Source organism: Vulpes vulpes, chromosome 6, assembly GCF_048418805.1.
Source record: "Vulpes vulpes isolate BD-2025 chromosome 6, VulVul3, whole genome shotgun sequence".
Lineage (NCBI taxonomy): Eukaryota > Metazoa > Chordata > Mammalia > Carnivora > Canidae > Vulpes > Vulpes vulpes.
The window spans coordinates 132,264,143-132,287,028 of NC_132785.1; the positions used below are offsets into that span (position 1 = coordinate 132,264,143).

Sequence of the window (22,886 nt, forward strand, 5' to 3'; positions counted from 1 at the left end):
TTTTCTTCTTTTTTTTTCAATGTAGTTTTCTTGGTACATTTACTGGTAGGTCCTCCAGTCTGGGGCAGAATGCATTTTCCTCTTGTCTTCAGGATGCATTGTCTGTTCTATTTTTTTTTTTACCCGCATCCTATGTTTATTGCAGCAATTTTTTAAATAATAAATTATTTATATTGGTGTTCAATTTGCCAACATACAGAATAACACCCAGTGCTCATCCCGTCAAGTGACCCCTTCAGTGCCCATCACCCATTCACCCCCACCCCCCCACCCTCGTCCCCTTCCACCACCCCTAGTTCATTTCCCAGAGTTAGGAGTCTTCCATGTCCTGTCTCCCTTCCTGATATTTTCTACCCATTTCTTCTCCTTTCCCTTCTATTCCCTTTCACTTATTTATATTCCCCAACTGAATGATACCATATAATGTTTGTCCTTCTCCAATTGACTTATTTCACTCAGCCGTAATATGCTCCAGATCCATCCACGTTGAAGCAAATGGTGGGTATTTTTCATTTCTAATGGCTGAGTAATATTCCATTGTATACATAAACCACATCTTCTTTATCCATTCATCTTTCCATGGTCACCGAGGCTCCTTCCACAGTTTGGCTATTGTGGACATTGCTGCTATAATCATCGGGATGCAGGTGTCCCAGCGTTTCATTGCATGTGCATCTTTCAGGTAAGCAGTTGATATTAGGTAGACCTAGAGGAGACAATAAATTTCATTTTGTACGTGGATGACCTACCTAATATAAAGTGACAGTCTACAACTCCAATCAGGACGAGGTGAATCTTCATGTCCTCTGCCCATTTCTGATTGTAGTTTTCACTTTGTGGTTGTTTAGTTTGGTAATTTATTTTTCGATTTTGGAAACCAGCCTTAATCTGGAGATATATTTGCAAATCTCTTCTCCCATTGTATTTATTCTTCTGGAAGATATTATTTGTTCATTCATGAGAGACAGAGAGAGAGAGAGATGCGGAGACCGGCAGAGGGAGAAGTGGGCTCCCGACCTGGAGCCTAATGCTTGTCTCAATCCTAGAGCTCTAGGACTCTCTGAGCCAAAGACAGATGCTCAAGCTACACAGATGCTCAATCTACACAGTTAGGTTGCCTTTTCATTATGTTGAGTGTTTCCACAGCTGTATGACAGCTCCTTCCTTGATGTAGTCCATAGAGTTCACTCTTCCTTTGGTTTCCCTTCCCTTTGGAGATTCAAGTACCAAGAACCTGTTGTGGCTGAGGTCACAAAATCTCCTTGATTTTGACGGTTTCTTGCCTCACATTTAGGTCTTTCATCTACTCTGAGTTTATCTTTGTGTGGAGTGTAAGAATGTGGCCCAGGTTCATTCTATTTGCCGCTGTCCAATGTTCCCAACACCACTTGTTCAAGAGAATGCCCTTTTTCCAGTCGATAGTCTTTTGTAATTTGTCGAGGATAAGTTGGTCATAGAGCTGTGTGTCCATTTAAGGGTTCTTTTTCTATTCCATTGAACATGAGCATGTTTTACTGCCACTATTATACTGTTCTGATGATCACAACTTTGAAATTTGGAATTCTGATGGCTTTTGCATTGTTGTTTTTAAGTTTTTATTTATTTACTCATGAGAGACACAGAGATACAGAGATAATGGTAGAGACTCAGGCAGAGGGAGCAGCAGGCATCATGTAGGGAGCCTGATATGGGACTTGTTCCCAAGTCTGCAGGATCAAGCCCTGGACAAAAAGACAGTGCTAAAATGCTGAGCCACCCGGGCTGCCCTGATTTGTTTTTTGTTTCAACATTCTTTTGCTCACTCAGAATCTTTTCTGTTTATTTACAAATTTTAGGCTTCTTCCATCCCCTAGAAAAATGTTGGTGGTGTTTTGATAGGGTCCTATCCTGAGGCTTCACCCTCCTTACCTCATTGTTCCCCTAAGACTCCACCTCCTTCCCCATCTCAACAGCATTAGGTTCCAACATGGGCATGGTAGAGGTCACACGGAGGGAATTGATATCAGCACCTGACTGGTCAATGAGTTATTCCCTGCAGGTGGAAGGTCCTCCAATCCAGCTCCTCATCCTGGGGATAAACATGGATCCAGTAGAAACTTCTGGTCTCTGTGCACAGTGTACACATGACCTTCAGTACCTCCTGGTGACCTTGGGAGAGGACATGTTGCACCTGAGACTCTGGGTAGTACCTCAGGCATCTTCTATTATCATTTCATGATAATAATGTGCTGCTTTCTTGAGATCACTTACTCATTTTCCAATATTTCATATTGTTTCTCTCTACTTTGATTTTTTTATAGGTGCATATATAGGTTGACCTATTTTGGACATCCTCAACATGGAGATATTTGTAATTTATTCCTATTTAGTGACAAGTGTAAACAAGTGTAAGCAACTGTATGCTCTGTGAATGTAGAAATAACTGTTTCTTATAAAGGAACAAATTTTGAAATCACACACTGAAGAAGTCAACTCAGAATCTTGAGTCTATAGAGGCTCCCTGGGGGAATCTGCTCCATGGAGAAGATATAGAGCCCTACAGGAAACCTGCCCAGAACCTCCATCTGCACCTGCTCCTGGGCCTTCAAGACAGAAGTGGTGAGGAGTGTGCACCTCCACCATTTATTTCCCTTAACCTTTCCTCATGGTCTTTTAATTGTTTCCCTTTTTTTTCTCAGCTTCCTTCCTTGCCATCAACTTGTATTCTATGTCACTCACTCTTTCTTCTATGTCATTAAGACTCGTCATTAGCACTGAGGCGGGCACTTGATGAGATGATCACTGGGTGTTATTCTGTACATTGGCAAATTGAACACCAATAAAAATAAATTTATAATAAAAAAAACAGACTCATCATTAGGACTTCCAGTTTAGATTGCATCTCATTTAATTGAGATTTTTAATTTTGGTCTAATTAGTTGTAAATTCTGAATTCATGAAGTCTCTTGAATCCTTTATGCTTTTTTCCAGAGCCACTAGTAGCTTTCCAATTATGCTTCTGAATTGGCTTTCTGAATACGAGTTGTAATCCAAGTTCTGTAAGTCTGAGGCAGAGTACTGTTTCTGTTTCTTTCTTTTGTGGTTATTTCTTCTGTCTAGTCATTTTGGTCAGTGCAGAGTGGCTGTTTAAGTGGGCTGCATCAAGAATATTAACCACAACCTAAGTAAATTTCACCCTAGATAATTCTGACAAGGTAGGAGGCCAGAAATTGAAAACAAAGTACAGAATGAAATAAAGCAAAAGATCCACTAAACTGAAAATCAAATTTTAAAACTAAGTAGTAAACAATAAATTCCAAGAATCCCAAAGGAGAGAAAAAAATAGAAAATAATAATAAAAAAGGGGAAAAAGCAAAAGTAAACAGGAAAAAAAGGAAGAGTACCATCTAGTTCTATATACTGTAAATCCCTCATATACCCCTCTAGGTTTCCAGCGCTGCTGGTCATGAACTTGCTCCTCTCCTGACCTTCCAGCTGGTGTTCTGAGGGTGGGGCTTGCTGTGCTGATTCTCATGTGCCTGTGCCTGGGTGGAGATGCCACAACCCCTGCTGGGTGCTGGACTCAGTGAGAGCTGTTTACCTGTGATTCCCCTGCTCCCTGGTGGCCCATCTCTTCCAGGCACAAGGTGAAACAAGGAGGAACAGCAGCCAGGTCTCCAGCTCTGGAGTCAGCTCCTAGCTAGTAACTACCACAGTCACCCAGTCGGCACTGGCCTTGATGCTCCCAGCCTAGCCTTTTACTCCCATTAATGTAGTTAATTTTTATTATACAATATTTTATACTTCCTGAAGTTGAATCCCAAATACTTTATTTTTAATGCTGGTGTCAACAAAATTATGTTAATTGTCTTTTAGGTAATTTGTTGTTAGTGTGTTGAAACATAAATTATCTTCCATGTTGATTCTGTATCCTATAGATTCTCTGAACACACTCATTAATTCTAAGAGTTTGTGAGTGGATTTGTAGGATTTGACCCTGTAGCAGATCATGTCATATGGACTCAAATAAGAGGAAGTGTGGCAAGATGGGTGAGAACCTCTGGGACAGGAAAGCCCAGCCCCAGAGAAGTGGGGACTTTAAAAAATCTACACTGGATTCTTCCCAAACTGAAAAGCGCTTAGCAGGGAAATTGGACAGAATCGCAGGAGGGGCAGTGAAGCCTCCAGTTTCCCAGAGTCACTAAGAGGAAGTGCATCGTGGGGGAAAGTGCCCCAAAACTTGTGGGTAGTTCCCAGTAAAGACCTGGAGCACAGCCTGTAGGGAATTTGGGAGAAGCCAGGCAGGCAGGGGCTCCGGACATTTGGGTCTGTATATTGCAGCCTTTGGGAGGTTGGGCCACGGGAGTGCAATTTCAGAAGCACATGGCCCTGGATCCCAGGGCACCCATAAGAAAAACCCCAGGATCCTGCACTGCCCCAGGGACAGCCAGGACTCTCCTGCTGCCTGAACCACCAAACTGTGCAGGTCAGTGCCCCCCACAGCCCCGGGAGCATCTAGGCTAGTTGGGGGGACTGGGATACTGGGTTTGCTACTGCAGGGAGCTGACTCCAAGGCTGGAGACCTTGCCATTGCCATTGTTGTTGTTCCTCCATCAGAAAGAATCAATACCCACCATTTGCTTTGTCATGGATGCAACTAGAGGACGTTATGCCGAGTGAAATAAGTCAGTCAGAGAAAGAAAGCAAACATATGGTCTCACTCATACGTGGAATATCAGAAACATTGCAAGGGACTATAAGGGAAAGGAGGGGAACAGAGTTGGGAAAATTAGAGAGGAAGACAAACCATGAGAGACACTTAATTCTGCAAACAAAGTGATGGTCTCTGGAAAGGAGGTGGGCAGGTGGATGGGGCGACTCATTGATCTGTGGAGGCCGAGAAAAATTAAGGCAATTCCACCAGAAGTTTAGCATTAGCACAAGTACAGCCATCTTAGGCCCCTGTGAATAAGAGCTGAACTTTAGACAAAAAAACTGCAGAATGTCCTCCGCAGGGAATCCCATATCAGAAAGAGAACAGAGCTCAGAATTGCCCTTGGGAGAAAATCCTATATCAGAAAGACTACAGCCCAAGCCAGTGACAGAAAGCCCCATATTAGAATGAGAAGAGAGCTCCATGCCCCTGAAAGCCACATCTCAGAATGTAAACAGAACTTGAGAAATTCCTCCACCCCTTCTGAAAATCCCCTAGACCAGCCCATAAAAAACCCAGCTGTAACCCACTTCGGGGTCCAAGTCCCTGCTTGGCTGTGTTCGGGTGTACTTGGACCCAAGCTTGAGCTTGCTAATAAACCCTCAGGTGCTTGCATCGGTGTCAGCTCCTTGGTGGTTTCTCGGATTTGCAATCTTGGGCACAGCATTTGGGGGTTTGTCCGGGATCTGAGAAATCACCAGGACCCCGTCTGGAGGGTTTCACATTGGTGAGGGCTCTCAACTTTTTCCACCTTTTGTGTGAATATTCTCTGAGAGCTCTAAACTGTATTTTACCTGTAGGAATTCCAATCTGTATTGGGTCGACATCAGTTTAGGCAGATGCACTGGCAGGCCATAGACCTGGGGTCTTGAGGAGACGTCCCTTTCCCCCGCCTGGAGGACAGGGTCTTCATCTGTGTGGACGGGGTCCTCATGTAAGGAGAACGGGGTCTTCATCTGTAAGGAGGACAGAGGTCCTTATCTGTAAGGAGGATGGAGGCCCCCATCTGTTAGGATGACATGGTCCTCATCTGTAAGTAGGACAGGGTCTTCATGTAAGGAGGATGGGGTCCTCATCTGTAAGGAGGATGGAGGTCCCCAACTGTAAGGAGGACGGAGGTCCCCATCTATAAGGAGGAGGAGGTCCTCATCTGTAAGGAGGATGGAGGTCCTCATCTGCAAGGAGATCCAGCTGCCAGGCCTTCGGATTACTTTCTGTTTTGTCTCTGCAGCCACACTGGAAAGTTTGTCTGTGTTACTATGTCCTTGTTAACTGTTTGTGCATTTGTCTGTGTTACTGTGTCTTTGTTAACTGTCATAACTGTTTACATAAGGAGATGGATATTTCAAACTTACTGCATTTCAGAATGGCCAACCTTTGACATGGGATGGCCCCCCGAGAAGGAACTTTCCACCTACCTATTATCATACAGGTTAAGGCCGTGATCTTCAGGGACATACTGGATGGCCACTCTGACCAGGTGCCCTCCATCCTGGCCTGGCAGGACATAATCGAGAATCTCCTTCCTTGGCTAAAACCATTTTTACCCACAAAGCAGGACCTACTGAGATTCCAGCCCTGCAGAAAGCTGGGAAGGAGACTGAATCTATGGCCCAAGCGCCCCTGTATCTGGTCTTGCATGATTCCTCCCCAGAGGACCTGATTCTCCCGCCGCCCTATGGGGCACCTATTCCCCCTTCTGTCCCTCCATTGGAGGTGCTGGGGGCTGCAGAAGGGGCGCCACCCCTCCCTGATGAGAGTGTCCCTGTGTGCGGGTTAGCAGTGGGGACACGCGGAAGGACCCACCAGGTGGCCCCTCCTGCAAATGCAGGGCCGACCAACTCTATAGCCTTTCCCCTCTGCACCATGGGGCCCCCTGATGAGACTGGCAGACAGTTAATGCTATATTGGCCATTCTCCACCAGTGATTTATATAATTGGAAAACCCCAAATGCAAAGTTCTCTGATAATTTGATACATCTTTTTATTTTTTTTATTTAAAAATTTTTTTTTAATTTGAGATATCTAATATGGCTTTTAGATACTATTGTCTTTACCCACCAGCCTACTTGGGATGACTGCCAACAGCTCTTGCAGGTACTCTTCACCACCGAAGAGAGAGAACGTATTCAGGTGGAAGCCTGGAAGTCTGTCCTGGGAGAGGACAGACAGCCAACTCAAAACCCAGACCTCATAAATGCTGCCTTCTCTTTATCCCGCCCCACCTGGGACTACAACTCAGCTGAAGGTAAGGAGAGACTCCGGCTCTAACACCAGACACTAATGGCACGTCTCCAGGCTGCCGCTTGCAAGCCTACCAATCTGGCCAAGGTATATGATGTGAGACAGGGTAAGGATGAGAGTCCAGCAGCCATCTTAGATAGAATCGTGGAGGCTTTTAGGCAGTACACCCCTATGAACCCAGAATCCCAAGCAACAAAGGCTGCATTATCATGGCTTTGGTTAACCAGGCCACTCTGGACATTAAAAAGAAATTGCAAAGAGTAGAGAGACTAGCAGAGAAGAGCTTGCAGGACTTAGTAATAGTAGCAGAAAGAGTCTATAATAATAGAGAGAGTCTGGAAGAGCAACAAGCCAAATTATGTGACCAGTAGACCCGAAACCTGGCCAAGACCCTGCTGGCCACAACCACAGAGGACCCATGGGAAATACTGAGCACCTCAAGAAGCTGGCTTCAGGGACATGTAAAGAGGATGGGCCTGGTCCCCACCAGGAGTGCCTTAAGCTGAACAAAAAACCAATGTGCTTATTGCAAAGAAGAGGGCCAGTCACTAAAAAACTGTCTTAACAAAATATCTAAGGCCCCTGCCAAGATCTTGGAAATGGAGGACCTGGATGACTAGGGAAGTTGGGATTTGGCACCTCTCCCCGAGCCCAGGATAACTCTCAGAGTGGAGGGGAAACCCATTGAATTCCTAGTGGACACTGGGGCACAGCGTTTGGTTTTATTACAACCCCAAGGGAAATTGGCAAGCAAGACTTCATGGGTGCAAGAGGTCACAGGCACCAGACAGTAGTCATGGGCTACCCGAAGAACTGTGGATCTCGGCATGGGACGGGTATCCCATTCCTTCATGGTCATCCTTGAGTGCCATACCCATTGTTAGGTCAGGATTTGCTCACCAAGATGGGGGCACAAATTCACTTCCATCCTGAAGGGGCAAAAATTCTAAACAAAGAAGGGTGCACGATTCAGGTGCTTGTCCTGAGTTTAGAAGACGAATATCGTCTCCACCAAATGCCATCAGCCCCAATGACTGACATTGACCGTTGGCTGCCGGAGGAACTAGGATGGCGAGTCCTATCAAAAATGCACTGGAGTACTCACATGGGAATAATGAAGATGGAAGACCTCATACGACATGCAAAGATCACTATTAAAAACTCTTGAGCAAAGATGGAGCAGATTGTGGCAAGCTGCCACAAATGCCAGTTAACTAATGCCACCGCCCATGGATCTAACCCAGGCACCCGGCTCCGAGAGGACCGCCCAGGAGCCTACTGGGAAGTGGACTTCACTGAGGTAAAACCTGAAAAATATGGATACAGGTATTTACTAGTGTTTGTAGATAATTTTTCAGGATGGACAGAGGCATTTCCCACCAAATATGAAACAGTACAGACCGTGACCAAGAAACTGCTAGAAGACATTTTACAGAGGTATGGTATTCCTGTTAAGATTGAATCAGAGAACAGCCCAGGATTCGTCTCCAAGGTAACACAGGGAGTGGCACTAGCACTTGGGGCAGACTGGAAATTACATTGTGCATATAGGCCCCAAAGCTCAGGACAGGTAGAGAGGATGAACAGAATATTAAAGGAGACTTTAACTAAATTATCCCTGGAGACTGGCGGGGACTGGGTGACTCTCCTCCTCTTCGCCCTATATAGGGTGAGGAACTTCCCATATAAGATAGGACTGACTCCCTACGAGATCATGTTTGGTCTTCCTCCCCTATTATCCCCAATTTAAAACATGAGGTGCTTGCTGAATTTGATGATCACTAACTCCTTTTCTCCCTCCAAATGTTACAAAGAATCCATGAGCAGGTGTGACCTTAGCTGAGGGCCCTCTAAGAGACTGGGCCACCCCCGAGTCACCATGGATACCGACCAACCAGGTGACTGGGTGTAGGTGAGGAGATACCAACACCAGACACTTCAACCTCACTGGAAGGGAAACTATATTGTGATCCTGACCACTCTCAAAGCTCTCAAGGTTGACGGGATTACTCCCTGGGTCCACTACACCCACGTCTGGCCAGGTGACCCACCCTCCATTCTCAAGGACTTTGTTCCAGAATGGAAAGGCCACAATCCCCTAAAGCTAAGTCTGCGCCATTCTCACTTACCCCACTAATGTTACTTATGCTCTGTCCTCTTCGTGCCAGAACCAATCCCCATTAGCCATTTAAAAATGTGCACCCAATTCAGCCTTGCTTTTAAAGTCTTTTAAGGTTTAAAAAGATGGGAGCATCTTAAGTGTAGAGAGGCTTTTGCAAGCAAGGAGGGGGGTTCTGTGCTGCCCCAAAAGAGGAGTGTTGCTTCTTTACTGACCACTCAGGAATAGTCTGGGAATCTGTGGCAAACGTCAGGAAAGGTTTGGCTAGACGTAAATGGGAGCAAGAATAGCGACCAGGTTGGTTTGAATCATGGTTTAATCATTCCCACTGGCTCACTCAGAGACCAATGTGGACCCATGATTGGGTCCTTCCTTAGGTTCCTCTGAGAGGGGGAAATGTGGAGGCTGAGAAAAATTAAGGCCATTCCACCTCAAGTTTAGCATTATCACAAGTACAGCCATCTTAGGCCCCTGTAAATAAGAGCTGAACTTTACAGGAAAAGCTGCAGAATGTCCCCAGCAGGGAATCCCATATCAGAAATACAACAGCCCAAGCTACTGGCAGAAAGCCCCATATTAGAATGAGAACAGAACTCCATGCTCTTGAAAGCCCCATATCAGAATGTAAAGAGAACTTGAGAAATTCCTCCACCCCTTCTGAAAATCCCCTAGACCAGTCCATAAAAAACCCAGCTGTACCCCACTTCAGGGTCCAAGTCCCTGTTCCACTGTGTCGGGTATACTGGGATCCAAGCTCGAGCTTGCTAATAAACACTCTTGTGCTTGCATCAGTGTCAGCTCCTTGTTGGTTTCTTGGATTTGCAATCTTAGGCACATCAGATCAGCATTAAGGAGGGCATGTGATGTGAAGAGGACTGTGTGTTATACAATATTCTGGCAAATTGCATTTAAATAAAGACAATATAAACTACCTTATCCTGGGCCCCCTGCTGGTACATCCTACATGGACTTGATGAATCAAACAACAGACACTTATTCCCACAGACTTGAAGCCTGGGAATCCTGAGGTCCAAGAGTAGGCATATGTGGTGTCAGGTGACCGCCCACATCCTAGCCTATCCATTCTATGTCACCTCACATTGGTCCAGTGTGTGGGGAGCTTTCCCAGTCCTGTTGGATAAGGGACCTGATCCCATGATGAGGCTGCACGCCTTCTGACCTAAGTGCTCCCCTAAGGCTCCACCTCTGCCTCACATCACATGGGCGATAGGTTTCAGCATGCAGATGGTAGAGGTCACACCCAGTGAACTGATATCAGCACCTGAAGGATTAAGGAGTTGTTCCATGCAGGTGGGAGGTCCTCCAATCCAGATCCTAACCATGAGAATCCTCATGGGTCCAGTAAAAGCTTGTGGTCTCTGCATGTGCACAGTGTACACCTGATCTTCTGAACCAGCTGGTGACCTTGGGGAGAGGACAGCTTCCACCTGAGGCTCCACGTAGAACCTTGGTGTATTTGTACTATAATTTTATGTTATGTGCGTCTTCCATATATCATTCATCTCCTTTCCCAGAGATTTAGATATTTGTCTACTTAGAATGACCATTTCTCGCTTTTGTCTTCCCTATTTCTATAATTGTTTAATGTAATTAATATTCACACCATTTTTTAAAATTTTCTCTTTAATGTTTATATTATATGTAAATTGTTTACTTATTTTTTCTAATTTCATTTTATTTATTTAAAAAATGTTATGATATGTATTCCTACAAAACATAGACTGAAACAAACCCAAAATGTTCATTTTTTGATATTTGTTTTTTCTTACCTTTTTTCTTTGTAGAAAAAAAAAATGAAATAATGAACAAATGTACTGAGTAGACGGAACAGATTGCAAATATAAAGGAAGTATATTTGATCAATATTTACACAATGTGTGTAAATCGGACTTTTAAACAAAGATCAAAAAATACAATACCAGCTAGGTTTAGAAAAAGGAGAAAAGGCAACAACGTTTCCTGGTCTGCTAAGATAAATAAATTAAAATCAAATCAAGCCATATTAAAAATACTAGAACCAAGATGCAATCCAGACAAAGGCCAATATAATGTTGGTGGATGAAACAGTCAAATAAAGCAGTGATTGAGAAAAAATAACTATAGAAAATAATGACTGAAAAGAAGAGGAACCAAAGGTTAAGACAGCAAGGGTAGGCATAGAACTATCAATAACTTATGAAGTCTTAATAACATTTTTATGATAGGAGTCTGAGTATATGAAGAGCGAGGATAAAGAAGCAGACTGCTGGGGATTTACCTCAAAGATACAGATGCAATGAAACACTGGGACACCTGCATGCCGATGTTTATAGCAGCAATGTTCACAATAGCCAAACTGTGGAAGGAGCCTCAGTGTCCATCGAAAGATGAATGGATAAAGAAAATGTGGTCTCTGTATACAATGGAATATTCCTCAGCCATTAGAAATGACAAATACCCACCATTTGCTTCAACGTGGATTGAAATGGAGGGTATTATGCTGAGTGAAATAAGTCAATTGGAGAAGGACAAACATTATATGGTCTCATTCATTTGGGGAATATAAAAAATATTGCAAGGGAATAAAGGGGAAAGGAGAAGAAAAAAGTGGGAAATATCAGAAAGGGAGATAGAACATGAGAGACTCCTAACTGTGGAAAACGAACTAGGGGTGGTGGAAGGGGAGGTGGGCAGGGAGTGGGAGTGACTGCATGATGGGCATTGAGGGGGACACTTGATGGGATGAGCACTTTGTGTTATTCTATATGTGGGCAAATTGAACATCAATAAAAAATAAATTTATAAAAAATAAAATAAATATTTATGATTAGTATTTATATAGACACTATTTCCGTTTTCTATTCTGATAATCTGATGTTAAATGACTTAATCAAAATTCCAGTTGTTTTTTTAAATAGAAAATATGTATAATCTTATTGAATAACAAATCCCATGAAGGTGACCATACAATAATAAAAAGACCAATCCTCAGGCATCACACTTACCTCTTTATAAATATTTGGAGAGGTATATTCAGGACATCACTGTGTGACCATCTATTGTCAGACATGTACACACTACAGCACATTAAGGAGCCCAGAAGTAAATATGTGCTCCTACAGTCAGTAAATTCTACACAGGATAACAAAGAATATACACTGGGGAAAGAATAGTCTCTATAACAAATGGTGTTGGACAGCCTCATGCAAAAAAATGATGCTTGGTTCTTATCTTACATCATAGAGATGCATGGAGATGTTAAATCTCAAAATGAATCGAAGAATTCAGAAGTCTTGAACCTGGAACCTGGAGAAAAAATCATGACATTTACTTGGCTCTGATTTTTTTTTATATAAAAGCAAAATCATAGGTAAAACAAAAACAAAAAGAGATGACTGGTGATTCATAAAATAGAAATTGTGTATAGCAAATATTAGAGTAAGAAGGCAGGCTATGAATTGCGGGTCAGTGTGTTCAACTATATATTCAGAAGGAATTAGTATCCAAAATACAGAAGGGACACTTAACCTCAAGAGTAAATATGCAACACAGCACAAGGACAAACCCAGATCCCCTAATTAAGAATTTGGGCACGGATTAAGCCCTGGGTGGCTCAGGTGGTTAAGCATGTTACTTTAGGTTTTGTCTCAGGTCATAATCTCAGCATCCTGGGATTGAGTCCCGAGTCAGGCTCTGTGGTCATGGGGAATCACCTTGAAATTTTCTCTCTCATTCTCCATCTGCTCCTCTCCTGCTATCTCTTTCTGTCTAAATAGATATATTTAAAAAAAATAGGTGAAGGTCTTCCATAATCATTTTTCTATAGAAAGCAAACAAAATTATGTTCTTAGTTAATCAATTGGTTATGCTTTGACCTCAGCTCTGGTCATGATCTCAGGGTCCTAGGACTCATCCCCACACTGGGTTTACAAAAAGAAAATAATTCGCTTCTCTCGCTGTTCCTTCCTCTATGTACGCAATCTGTCTGTATCTCAAATAAACAAATAAAAACATAGGAAGAATACAAACATTCATCAGCGTTCAACATCACTAAGCATCAGAGAATTCTAACCCCCAAATACTGAGATATCTCCTCACAGCTGTTTCCTAGTCTAGTCTATGAAAGAACCAAAACAATAAAAATGAGAATGGACCAAGTCCTGCTGAGGATGTGGAGAACAGGCATGGTTATCGATTGTCTATGAATAGTTTATCCATTTACAGATTGTTGAAAAGTCTTCTTTATTTGGTTTAAGTCCTGTGTGTGCAAGTCTGTGGAGAGAAGATTGTGTACAGATATTGTTGAACTTGGACAAAGCTGACCCCTCCACTGCTTCTGGGCATTCAGAGCTGCTCCCTTGTCTTGCTGAACATGAGCAGACTTAATTACCCTGATTTAGCTTCACCTCCAAGTAGGTTCATGTGTAGACTATGGAATAGGATTGCATAGCTGCGGCATTGTCTTCATCAGTTCACGTTACCTGGCTTGGGCTGATCCCATTACAATCATTTACATGATTGCATGTAAATAAAAAGAAAAAGGGCAAATATGTAATGTAAGTCCGTTGAGGGTTTCCAGTGAGGAACACCCTAATGGGAAACTGCCCACATGACAAGAGGCAGATTCATATGTGCTGGTGGGTTTGAAATGGGGACTGGACACACCAAATGTTCACTAAGTGACAAGGTATCCACCACAGTCAGGAAAACACAACCCTGTAAGGTGATGGTAAGACATAGACTCCACAGGCTCAACACATCACCACCTTATGGAAAAGTTATAAAAGAACATCCTTAAACTGAACTCCCAAAGTGTCTCAGTAACTCTGTTTACCTTGCCCCAAGATTCTCCTTCTGTGTTTCCACTGTGTCTTTTCCACAGATCTCTATGATTGACAAGACCTTAGTCCTAACTCCAGGAAGGAATATGTGAGAAGTCCACCTTTGACTGGCTGAGGGAGCTCAACAGGTTCTTGACACAACAAATGCAGTCTGAAAATGCCAGAGTTTCAGCATTGGGTTCATGTGTCACTAGAATCTTGTCCTGTGCCATACATCTCTTAGGATTGTCTGTCTCAACTCTGTATAGGAAGTCTATCATGTTTTGATAAGGATTGCATTGACTGCGTAGAGTATTCAGGGTAGCATACATTTTCAAAATATTAGTCCTGTTTTTAAAACGTATTTCTTAACTTTATTACTCATGAGAGATACCTAGAGGGATGCAGAGACATAGTCAGGGGGAGAAGCAGGATCGCTTCAGGGATCTTGCTGTAGGATCCATCCAAGAACCCTGAGTTTGACCTGAGCCAGAGGCAGACACTCAATCACTGAGGAACACAGGTGTCCCAACAATAGTTATTCTTCCAATCCATAGCATGCAATCGCTTTCCATCTCATTGTAACTTCCTCAGTTTACTTCTTAAAATGCTGATTAGGTAGAAAAATGTTGAAAACAATCAAAATGCCACAGCAAGGACATCACAATGCTTGTGGTCAAGCTGTTTTACTGAGTCATTATCATCAAGACAAGCTGGTACTGGCACAAAACAGCACATAGATGAATGGAACATAGTAGAGAAGCCAGAAGTGGACAATCAAATCGATGATCAACTAATCCTCCAGAATCAAGAAAGAATGCGCAATGGAAAACACACAGACTCATCAATAAACAGTGCTAAAAACTTGGATGGCCACCTACAGAAGCATGAATGTAGACTATTCTCCTACTGCAGACAAAAAGATAAACTCAATATGAATGAAAGACCAAAATATGAGGCAGTAACTCATCAAAATCATAAAGGAAAATACAGGTAGCAACGTCTGACCTGAAATGCAGCGATTAGTGGCAATACATCTAAGGCATAGGAAACAAAGGAAAAAATGAACTACTGGGACTTCTTCAAGTTAAAATCTGCACAGCAATGGAGTGGTCAATATGATGAAAGGCAACCTGCAGAATACGAGAAGATATTTGCATAACAAATTCATACTCAAAAAAAATTAAGCAATCCAGTCAAGAAATTGGGAAAATACATTTACGGGCATTGCCCCAAGGAAGACGTACACACAGACAACAGGCAGATGAGAAAAATGGGGAAAATTAACAAGGCAGGAAACCACAAATGTTGGAGAGGATGTAGAGAAATGGGAACCCTCTTATACTGTTGGTGGGAATGTGAAATTGTGCAGCCACTCTGGAAAACCGTGTGGAGGTTCCTCAAAGAGGTAAAAATAGACCTGCACTACAGCCCAGCAATTGCACTGCTGGGGATTTACCCCAAAGACACAGATGCAGTGAAACGCCGGGACACTTGCACCCCGATGTTTCCAGCAGAAATGTCCACAATAGCCAAACTGTGGATGGAGTCTCAATGTCCATCGAAAGATGAATGGATAAAGAAGGTGTGGTTTATGTATACAATGGAATATTCCTCAGCCATTAGATATGACAAATACCCGCCATTTGCTTCAACGTGGATGGAACTGGAGGGTATTATGCTGAGTGAAATAAGTCAATCAGAGAAGGACAAACATTATATGGTCTCATTCATTTGGGGAATATAAATAATAGTGAAGGGAATAGAGGGTAAGGGAGAAGAAATGGGTAGGAAATCTCAGAAAGGGAGACAGAACATGAAAGACTCCTAACTCTGGGGAATGAACTAGGGGTGGTGGAAGGGGAGGAGGGCTAGGGGTGTGGGTGACTGGGTGACAGGCACTGAGGGGGGCACTGGACGGGATGAGCACTAGGTGTTATTCTGTATGTTGGCAAATTGAACACCAATAAAAATAAATTTATTATTAAAAGAAAGCAAAATGATCCACATGAATTGTCATCAGGGAAATACAAATGAAAATCACAAGGAGATACCACTTCTACAACTCAGAATGGATATACTAACACGGCTGGAAATAACAAATATTGTAGAGGATGTGGAGAAAGGGAGAACTCTTGCACTGTTGGTAGGAATGAAAGCTGGTGCAGGCTCCTCAAATAACAGAATCAAATTTATTCAAAAACTGAGAAGAGACCCACCCTATGACCCAGCCATTGCTATCCTGGGTATTAGCTTCAGAGACACAGATGTAGTTAAATGAAGGGTCACCTGTACCCCAATGTTCACAACAGCATGTCCACAATAATTAAACTGGGAGGAACCATGGTGTTCCTTGACAGGAAAATGGATAAAGAAGTTGTGGTTTGTATATAAATTGAAGTATAATTAAGCCGCTAGAAATTACGTATAACATGAAGGAACATTCACATCGACTTGGTTGGAAATTGAGATATTATATTGAAGAAAATAAACCAGTCACTGATAGGCAATGATATGTCTCCGTCATATGTGGAATATAAGAAATATTGAAAGAGACCAAAAGGGAAGGAGTGGAACTGACCGGGGTAATACTAGAGAGGAAGGTAAACCATGAGAGTCACTTAACTCTGGTAATTAAACTGAGAGTCACTGGAAGGGAGGTTGTTGTGGGGATGGGGTAACTGGGTAATGGGCAGTAAGGAGGGTACGAGATGTGATGAGCACTGGGTGTATAGTAAATTTTGGAAAATTGAATTTAATTAAATAATAATGATAATAATAATAATAATAATAATAAGAAGAAGAAGAAGAAGAAGAAGAAAAAGAAGAAGAAGAAAACTTTAGCTTCTGCTGGCTGCTGTAACATCTAAATGGATTTGGCAAAACAAAAGAAAGACCTTCATTTCCCATAGTTCTGGAGTCTACGACGTCTGATGTCCAGGTACACAAGGATGTGGTGTCTGGAGAGCACCCACGTCCTAGTCTGTCCTTTCCCTGTCACCTCACATGGGGCAGGAGGCAGGCAGATTTCCTAGTCCTGGTGAATAAGGTTCCTGATCCCATCATGGGGATCGATCTGCTGACATAATTGCTCCCCTAGGCTCCACCTCCTCCTCCCATCTCATGGGCCTTAGGTTTCAACATGGAGATGGTAGAGGTCACACACAATGAGCTGATATCTACAACTGAAGGATCAATGAAAGGACCTCTTCCAGCTTTTTTCTCTTATTTTTCATAATTGTTTAGTGGCATTTTTCACCACACCATGTTTTTGAATGTTACCTGATAACTCCTTGACCTCGAATCCTACCTGTTCTCCTCTTGCCCTACTTGTCAAACTGTTGTGACTGCCTTTGCGTGTTCATATTGACTGCTTTGAGAAACTACGTTTTTGTTAAGTAATATTTCAGACTTCAGACTTTGTGTCCACGTGGTACTTTGTAATGATTTTTCCATGTAAATCTTGGTTTATAGGTGTCATGTGTCCCCATAGAGTGATTTTATCCTACTCCTTACATTGTAGAGGTTTTGCCATATGTCCTTGCACACATTTCAGTGAGTCAGAATCTTGGCCTGTGTCAACGTACAGAATAGGAAAAGATGTTTCCTTAACAAAGTCAGCACCCAACAATACGAACATTCCAGTGAAGAAATGGAGAGAAGGCACAAACAGCCGTTTCTCCAAAGAAGACCTACACATGGCCAACAGGCAGGTAAGAAAAATGATCCACATGACATGTCATCAGGGAAATACAAATGAAAACCACACTAAGATCCCACTTATACAACTCAGAATGGATAAAGTAACAAGGCCAGGAAACAATAAATATAAGCGAGGATATTGAGGAAATGGAACTGTCTCTTTCACATTTGGTGGGAATGCAGGCTTGTTCAGCCACTCCAGAAAACAGAAAGGAATGTCCTGAAAAAGTGAGAAAGGAGCCACCCTGTGATGCAGCCACTACACTACAGGGTATTTACCACAAATAAGCAAATTTAATTAAATGAAGGGACCCCTGCACCCCAATGTTCACAGCAGCAATGTCCACAATTGTCAAACTGTGGGAGGAATCATGAAGCCCTCACAGAATAGTGGATAAAGAAAGTGTGGAAGGAGCTTCAATGTCCATCAACAGATGAACGGATAAAGGAGATATGGTCTACATATATACTGGGAAATTACTCAGCCATTAGAAATGATGAATACCCATCATTTGCTTCAACATGGATGGACGTGAAGGGTATTATGCTGAGTGAAGCAAGTGATTCAGAGAAGAAAAAACATTTTATGTTTTCACTCATAAAAAGAACATAAGAAATACTGCAAGGGAATAAAGGGGAAGGGAGATAGAATGAGTGGGAATTATCAATTCCCATCTATATAACATCCCATCTATCTATAACATCCCATCTATCATCAATTATCATCTATTACATGAGAAACTCCTAAGTATGGGAGAAAAACAATGAGAGTGGAAGGGGAGATGTTCCGGGGGTTGGGTGCCTGGATGATAGGAGCTGAGGGGGGCAAATGGCGGAATGAGTACTGGATATTATAATATATGTTGGCAAACAAACTCCAATAAAAATATACTCAAAATGTGGTTTATATATATAATGGGATATTACACAGCTGTTAGAAATGATGAATAACATGAAATAACATTTCCTTCAACATGGGTGGCACTGGAGGTATTATGTTGAGAGAAATTAATCACAGAAAGGCAATGATATGGTCTCATTCATATGTGTAAAATAGGAAATATTGAAAGACATCATAAAGGAAGGAGTGAAACTTAGTGGGGTAATGCTACAGAAGAGGACAAATCATGAGAGACACTTAACTCTGGGGATAAAAAACACTGAGGGTCGCTGGAAGGGAGAGGGTGTGGGTGTGGGAACTGGGTGATTGGAGTTAAGGAGGGCACGTGATGTGATGAGCACTGAATGTGTAATAAATATTAGTAAATTCAATTTAAACAAAGAAAAAAATACTTTAGCCGGTCCCAACACCTGGAATATCATCCATGTACTGGATGGAGCAAAGCACAGACACTCATTCTAACAGATCTGGAATCTGAGACGTCTGATGTCCAGGTGCAGGCACATGTGGTGTCTGGTGGGCACCCAGGTCCTAGACCGTCCTTTCCCTATCACCTCACATGGGGCCAGGATGCAGGGATGTTTACCAGTATAAGGGCCCTGGGCCTATCATGAGGCTGCACCTCCGGACCTAAGTACTCCCCTAGGGCCTCACCTCCTCCCCAAATCCCATGGAGCAGGATCCTGTCCCCACCACTGACCCACAACACACACCCAAAGCTAGTGACCTCCCTGGCACCATCCAGGCATTTATGACATGATGAGAGGCTTGCCTGGCTCTCATCAGACATGAAGGTGAAGGTACTTAAAGCTTATTCTCTCTTGATTGTGTGTGTTTGTGAGTGACCTCAGAGTCCACCTCCCTACCATGCCATGCTGGGAATTTTTCTCACTCCCGGGCCGTTTTTAACATTTTTGTAGAATGTCTCTATTCACTTGTGTTGAATGGAGATTACTGAATACTGTGATATACAAGAGAACAGTTATCTTGGGGTCCTGTAATCCAAAGGGAGTGCCAATAAGACTAGTGAAAATGTTCAGATGACATGAACGGAGTTATTTGTAATTGATTAATATTTCAGGTCAGGAAATGTTAAGTACAAGTAAGTGCAAGTGCCATAGTTGAATTCTAAGTCTCTAAGAAAGAGACTGAATAGGTAAACACATAACCAAGTGTTCATAGAGACTCCCTGGGGGAAACTGCTCCATGGAGAGGAAGCCCAGACCCCGACAGGAAACCTGCCCAGAACCTCCATCTGCACCTGCTCCTGGGCCTTCAAGACAAAAGTCCTGAGGAGTGTGCACCCCCTGGTGGTCCCGATCCCCTTCTACAGGGAGGTTTGTGTCTGGGCTCACACTGAGGTCGCCTCACTGTGTCTGCACAGTAATACACGGCCGTGTCCTTGGCTCTCAGGCTGTTCATCTGCAGATACAGCGTGTTCTTGGCGTTGTCTCTGGAGATGGTGAATTGGCCCTTCACAGTGTCTGCGTAGCTTGTGCTACTTCCATCATACCTAATCCATGCGACCCACTGCAGCCCCTTCCCTGGAGCCTGACGGGCCCACTGCATGCTGTAGCTACTGAAGGTGAATCCAGAGGCCTCACAGGAGAGTCTCAGGGACCCCCCAGGCTTCACCAGGTCTCCCCCAGACTCCACCAGCTGCACCTCGCCCTGGACACCTGCAGACACAAGACATCTGGTCAGGAAACGGTCCCACATCCCCTCTTTCACTCACTCACCTCCACTCACAGACTCAAGGTCCCTTGTTCTCCATGAATTACCTTTTAACATAGCGACAGAAAAGCCCAGATGAGCACAGACTCCATAGTGGTTTGTCTGTTGTGTTTCGTGAGCATTGAATGGTGCCACCTGGGTATCCAGGAGCTGGGGCTCCTCTCCAGCTTTATGCTTGGGGCTCGGCTGGTTTAATCAGTGTAGGGAGGGCCTCATTTGCATGTCCTCTGACTATATAGTCATCTCCAGTCTTAGATTCAATTCTTTACAAGTTATATACAAGCATTACTTCACAACAGTAGATCGCATTCTTTTGGTGGTACAGTGAATTTATAATGTTCTAATCCATCAAAGTATTTATTTTTGCATTTCTGTGCCTTTTGAAAGTCTCTCATTAATATAGTTCATTTTTAAATAGCATTTTCTCTCCTTTAAGAAGTGTAGTCATAAACATTTATTTTTAATACCAGTGTGAAGGGGAATGTTTTGTTTATTTTATACAGAAATTTGGTTGTTACTGTGTAGAAATTAACTTCCTGGTCTATTTTGATTTGATATCCTGAATTTTCCCTGAGTTCATTACTTACTTTTAAGTGGTTTTTTTGGAATTATTTTCCTCCCTGACAATGTATATGTAAACAAATTATTTTATTCCAGTTGAATGATGTTAAAGTCTTTTATTTTATTATTGCCTAATTTCTGTAATCTTCAACTTAGGGGCATTGATGTTTTCCTTCTTTTCTGTCAGACACTTTCTTCTAATATTTTGTTTGATATATGGCAAATCTAGCAGAGCTAATGAATTTATTTTTTTTGCATGAGAATCACCTCCCTAATATACGGTGTGATGTGGGATCTCAGGACAGGACAGGAAGTCTGTTCACAACTTCTGCCCAATTCTCATTGGAGATACTGGTGGCTGTTGAGCTTGATATGTTCATTTTACATATGAATTCGAGCCTTTAATCTGATAAGACATTACCAAATATCTTCTCCCATTCTGTAGGCTGCCTTTTAATTCCACTGAGTGATTCCTTTGTGTGAAAATGCTCTTTCTTGATGAAGTCCCCATACTTCAGTTTCCTTTTCTTTCCCTTACCTCTGGAGACTCATCTAGAAGTGCTTGCAGCTGAGGTAGAAAAAGGGCTGCCTGTGTTCTCGTGAGGATTCTGATGGTTTCCCAACTCATTTAGATCCTTCATCAACTTTGAGTCCATTGTTGTGATTATGTAAGAAAAGTGTCCCCTTTCATTCTTCTGCATGTGGGAACAGCAGCCTGGCAATACGTTTATCCTCATCTTCACTCTGCTAATGCACTGGATATGCTCCCATTTCAATCAGGTCCTGGAGAAGACCTGTATTGCTCCGTTGTTCCCTTTGTGGATGGCTTTTGATGTGTCCCACAGCTTTACCAGGAAACAAGGGTTTTGAGAGATATACTGGATTGTATGATTGTGATTTAATGTTCATTGAAATTTTGCTTAAATTCTTTAGTTTCTTCATTAAGTTATTTCTTCTTCAATAAGATGTCCTTTAATGTACATTTATTTATTTGTTATATATTTTTTTATTGAAGGTTGATTTCCAACATATAGCATAGCACCCCAGGCTCATATGCTCAAGTGTTCCCCTCAGTGCCCTTAACCCAGTCACCCCATGCCCCCATCCACTTCTCCTCCCACTACCTCTTATTCGTTTCCCAGATTTAGAAGTCTCTCATATTTTGTCACCCTCTCTAATTTTTCCCACTTATTTTCCCTCATTTCCTCTATAATTCTTTACACCATTTTTTATATTACCCGATTGAATGAGACCATATAATGTTTGTCCTACATTTGACCTACATCACTCAGCATAATATCCTCCAGTTCCACTCACGTTGAAGCAATTGTTGGGTATTCCTCCAATGTGGTGGCTGAGGAATATGCCATTGTAAATATAGAATACATGTTCTTTATCCATTTATCTTTTGACGAACACCAGGGCTCCTTCCACAGTTTGGTTATTCTGGACATTGCTGCTATAAGCATGGGAGTGCAGGTGTCCCGGCGTTTCACTGCATCTGTATCTTTGAGGTAAATCCCCAGCAGTGTAATTGCTGGGTCGTAGGGCAGGTCTCTTTTTAACTCTTTGAGGAACCTCCACACAGTTATCCAGAGTGATTGCACCAGTTCACATTCCCACCAACAATGCAAGAGGGTTCCCTTTCTCCACATCCACTTCAACATTTGTTCTTTCATATCTTCTTAATTTTCCCCATTCTCATTGGTGTGAGGTAGTATCGCATTGTCATTTAGGGGTTTATTGTTTTTGACTTGTTTTATAGCATATTGGTCTGAACCTATTCATGAAGTGAATTCAACCATTCTGTACTACTTGACACATGAGTTGTGACCATGTGTATGATCTATTCTGGAGTATTTTCCACGTGCAATAAAGAAGAATGTGTATTCTGCTTTGGGAAAAATGCTCTGATATATTTGTGAAGTATGTGTGATCCAGTATGTCTCTGAAACCCCTTGTTTCTTGTTGAGCTTCTGCTTAGATGATTCTCACTGATATCAGGGGATATCGAAGTCCCCACTGTAAAGGTAATAGTAGCCATGAGTGTCATTAAGTTTAGGGTTAATTGGTTTGTGCACTTGTCTTCTCTGAAGTTAGCAGTGTGAATAT

General features: G+C 42.6%; 1 gene segment (V, D, J or C); it reads right to left on the bottom strand.

Moving 5' to 3' along the window:
* Positions 1-22,886, bottom strand: part of LOC140599256 (immunoglobulin heavy variable 3-74-like) — a 571,793-nt gene that overhangs the window by 140,266 nt on the left and 408,641 nt on the right.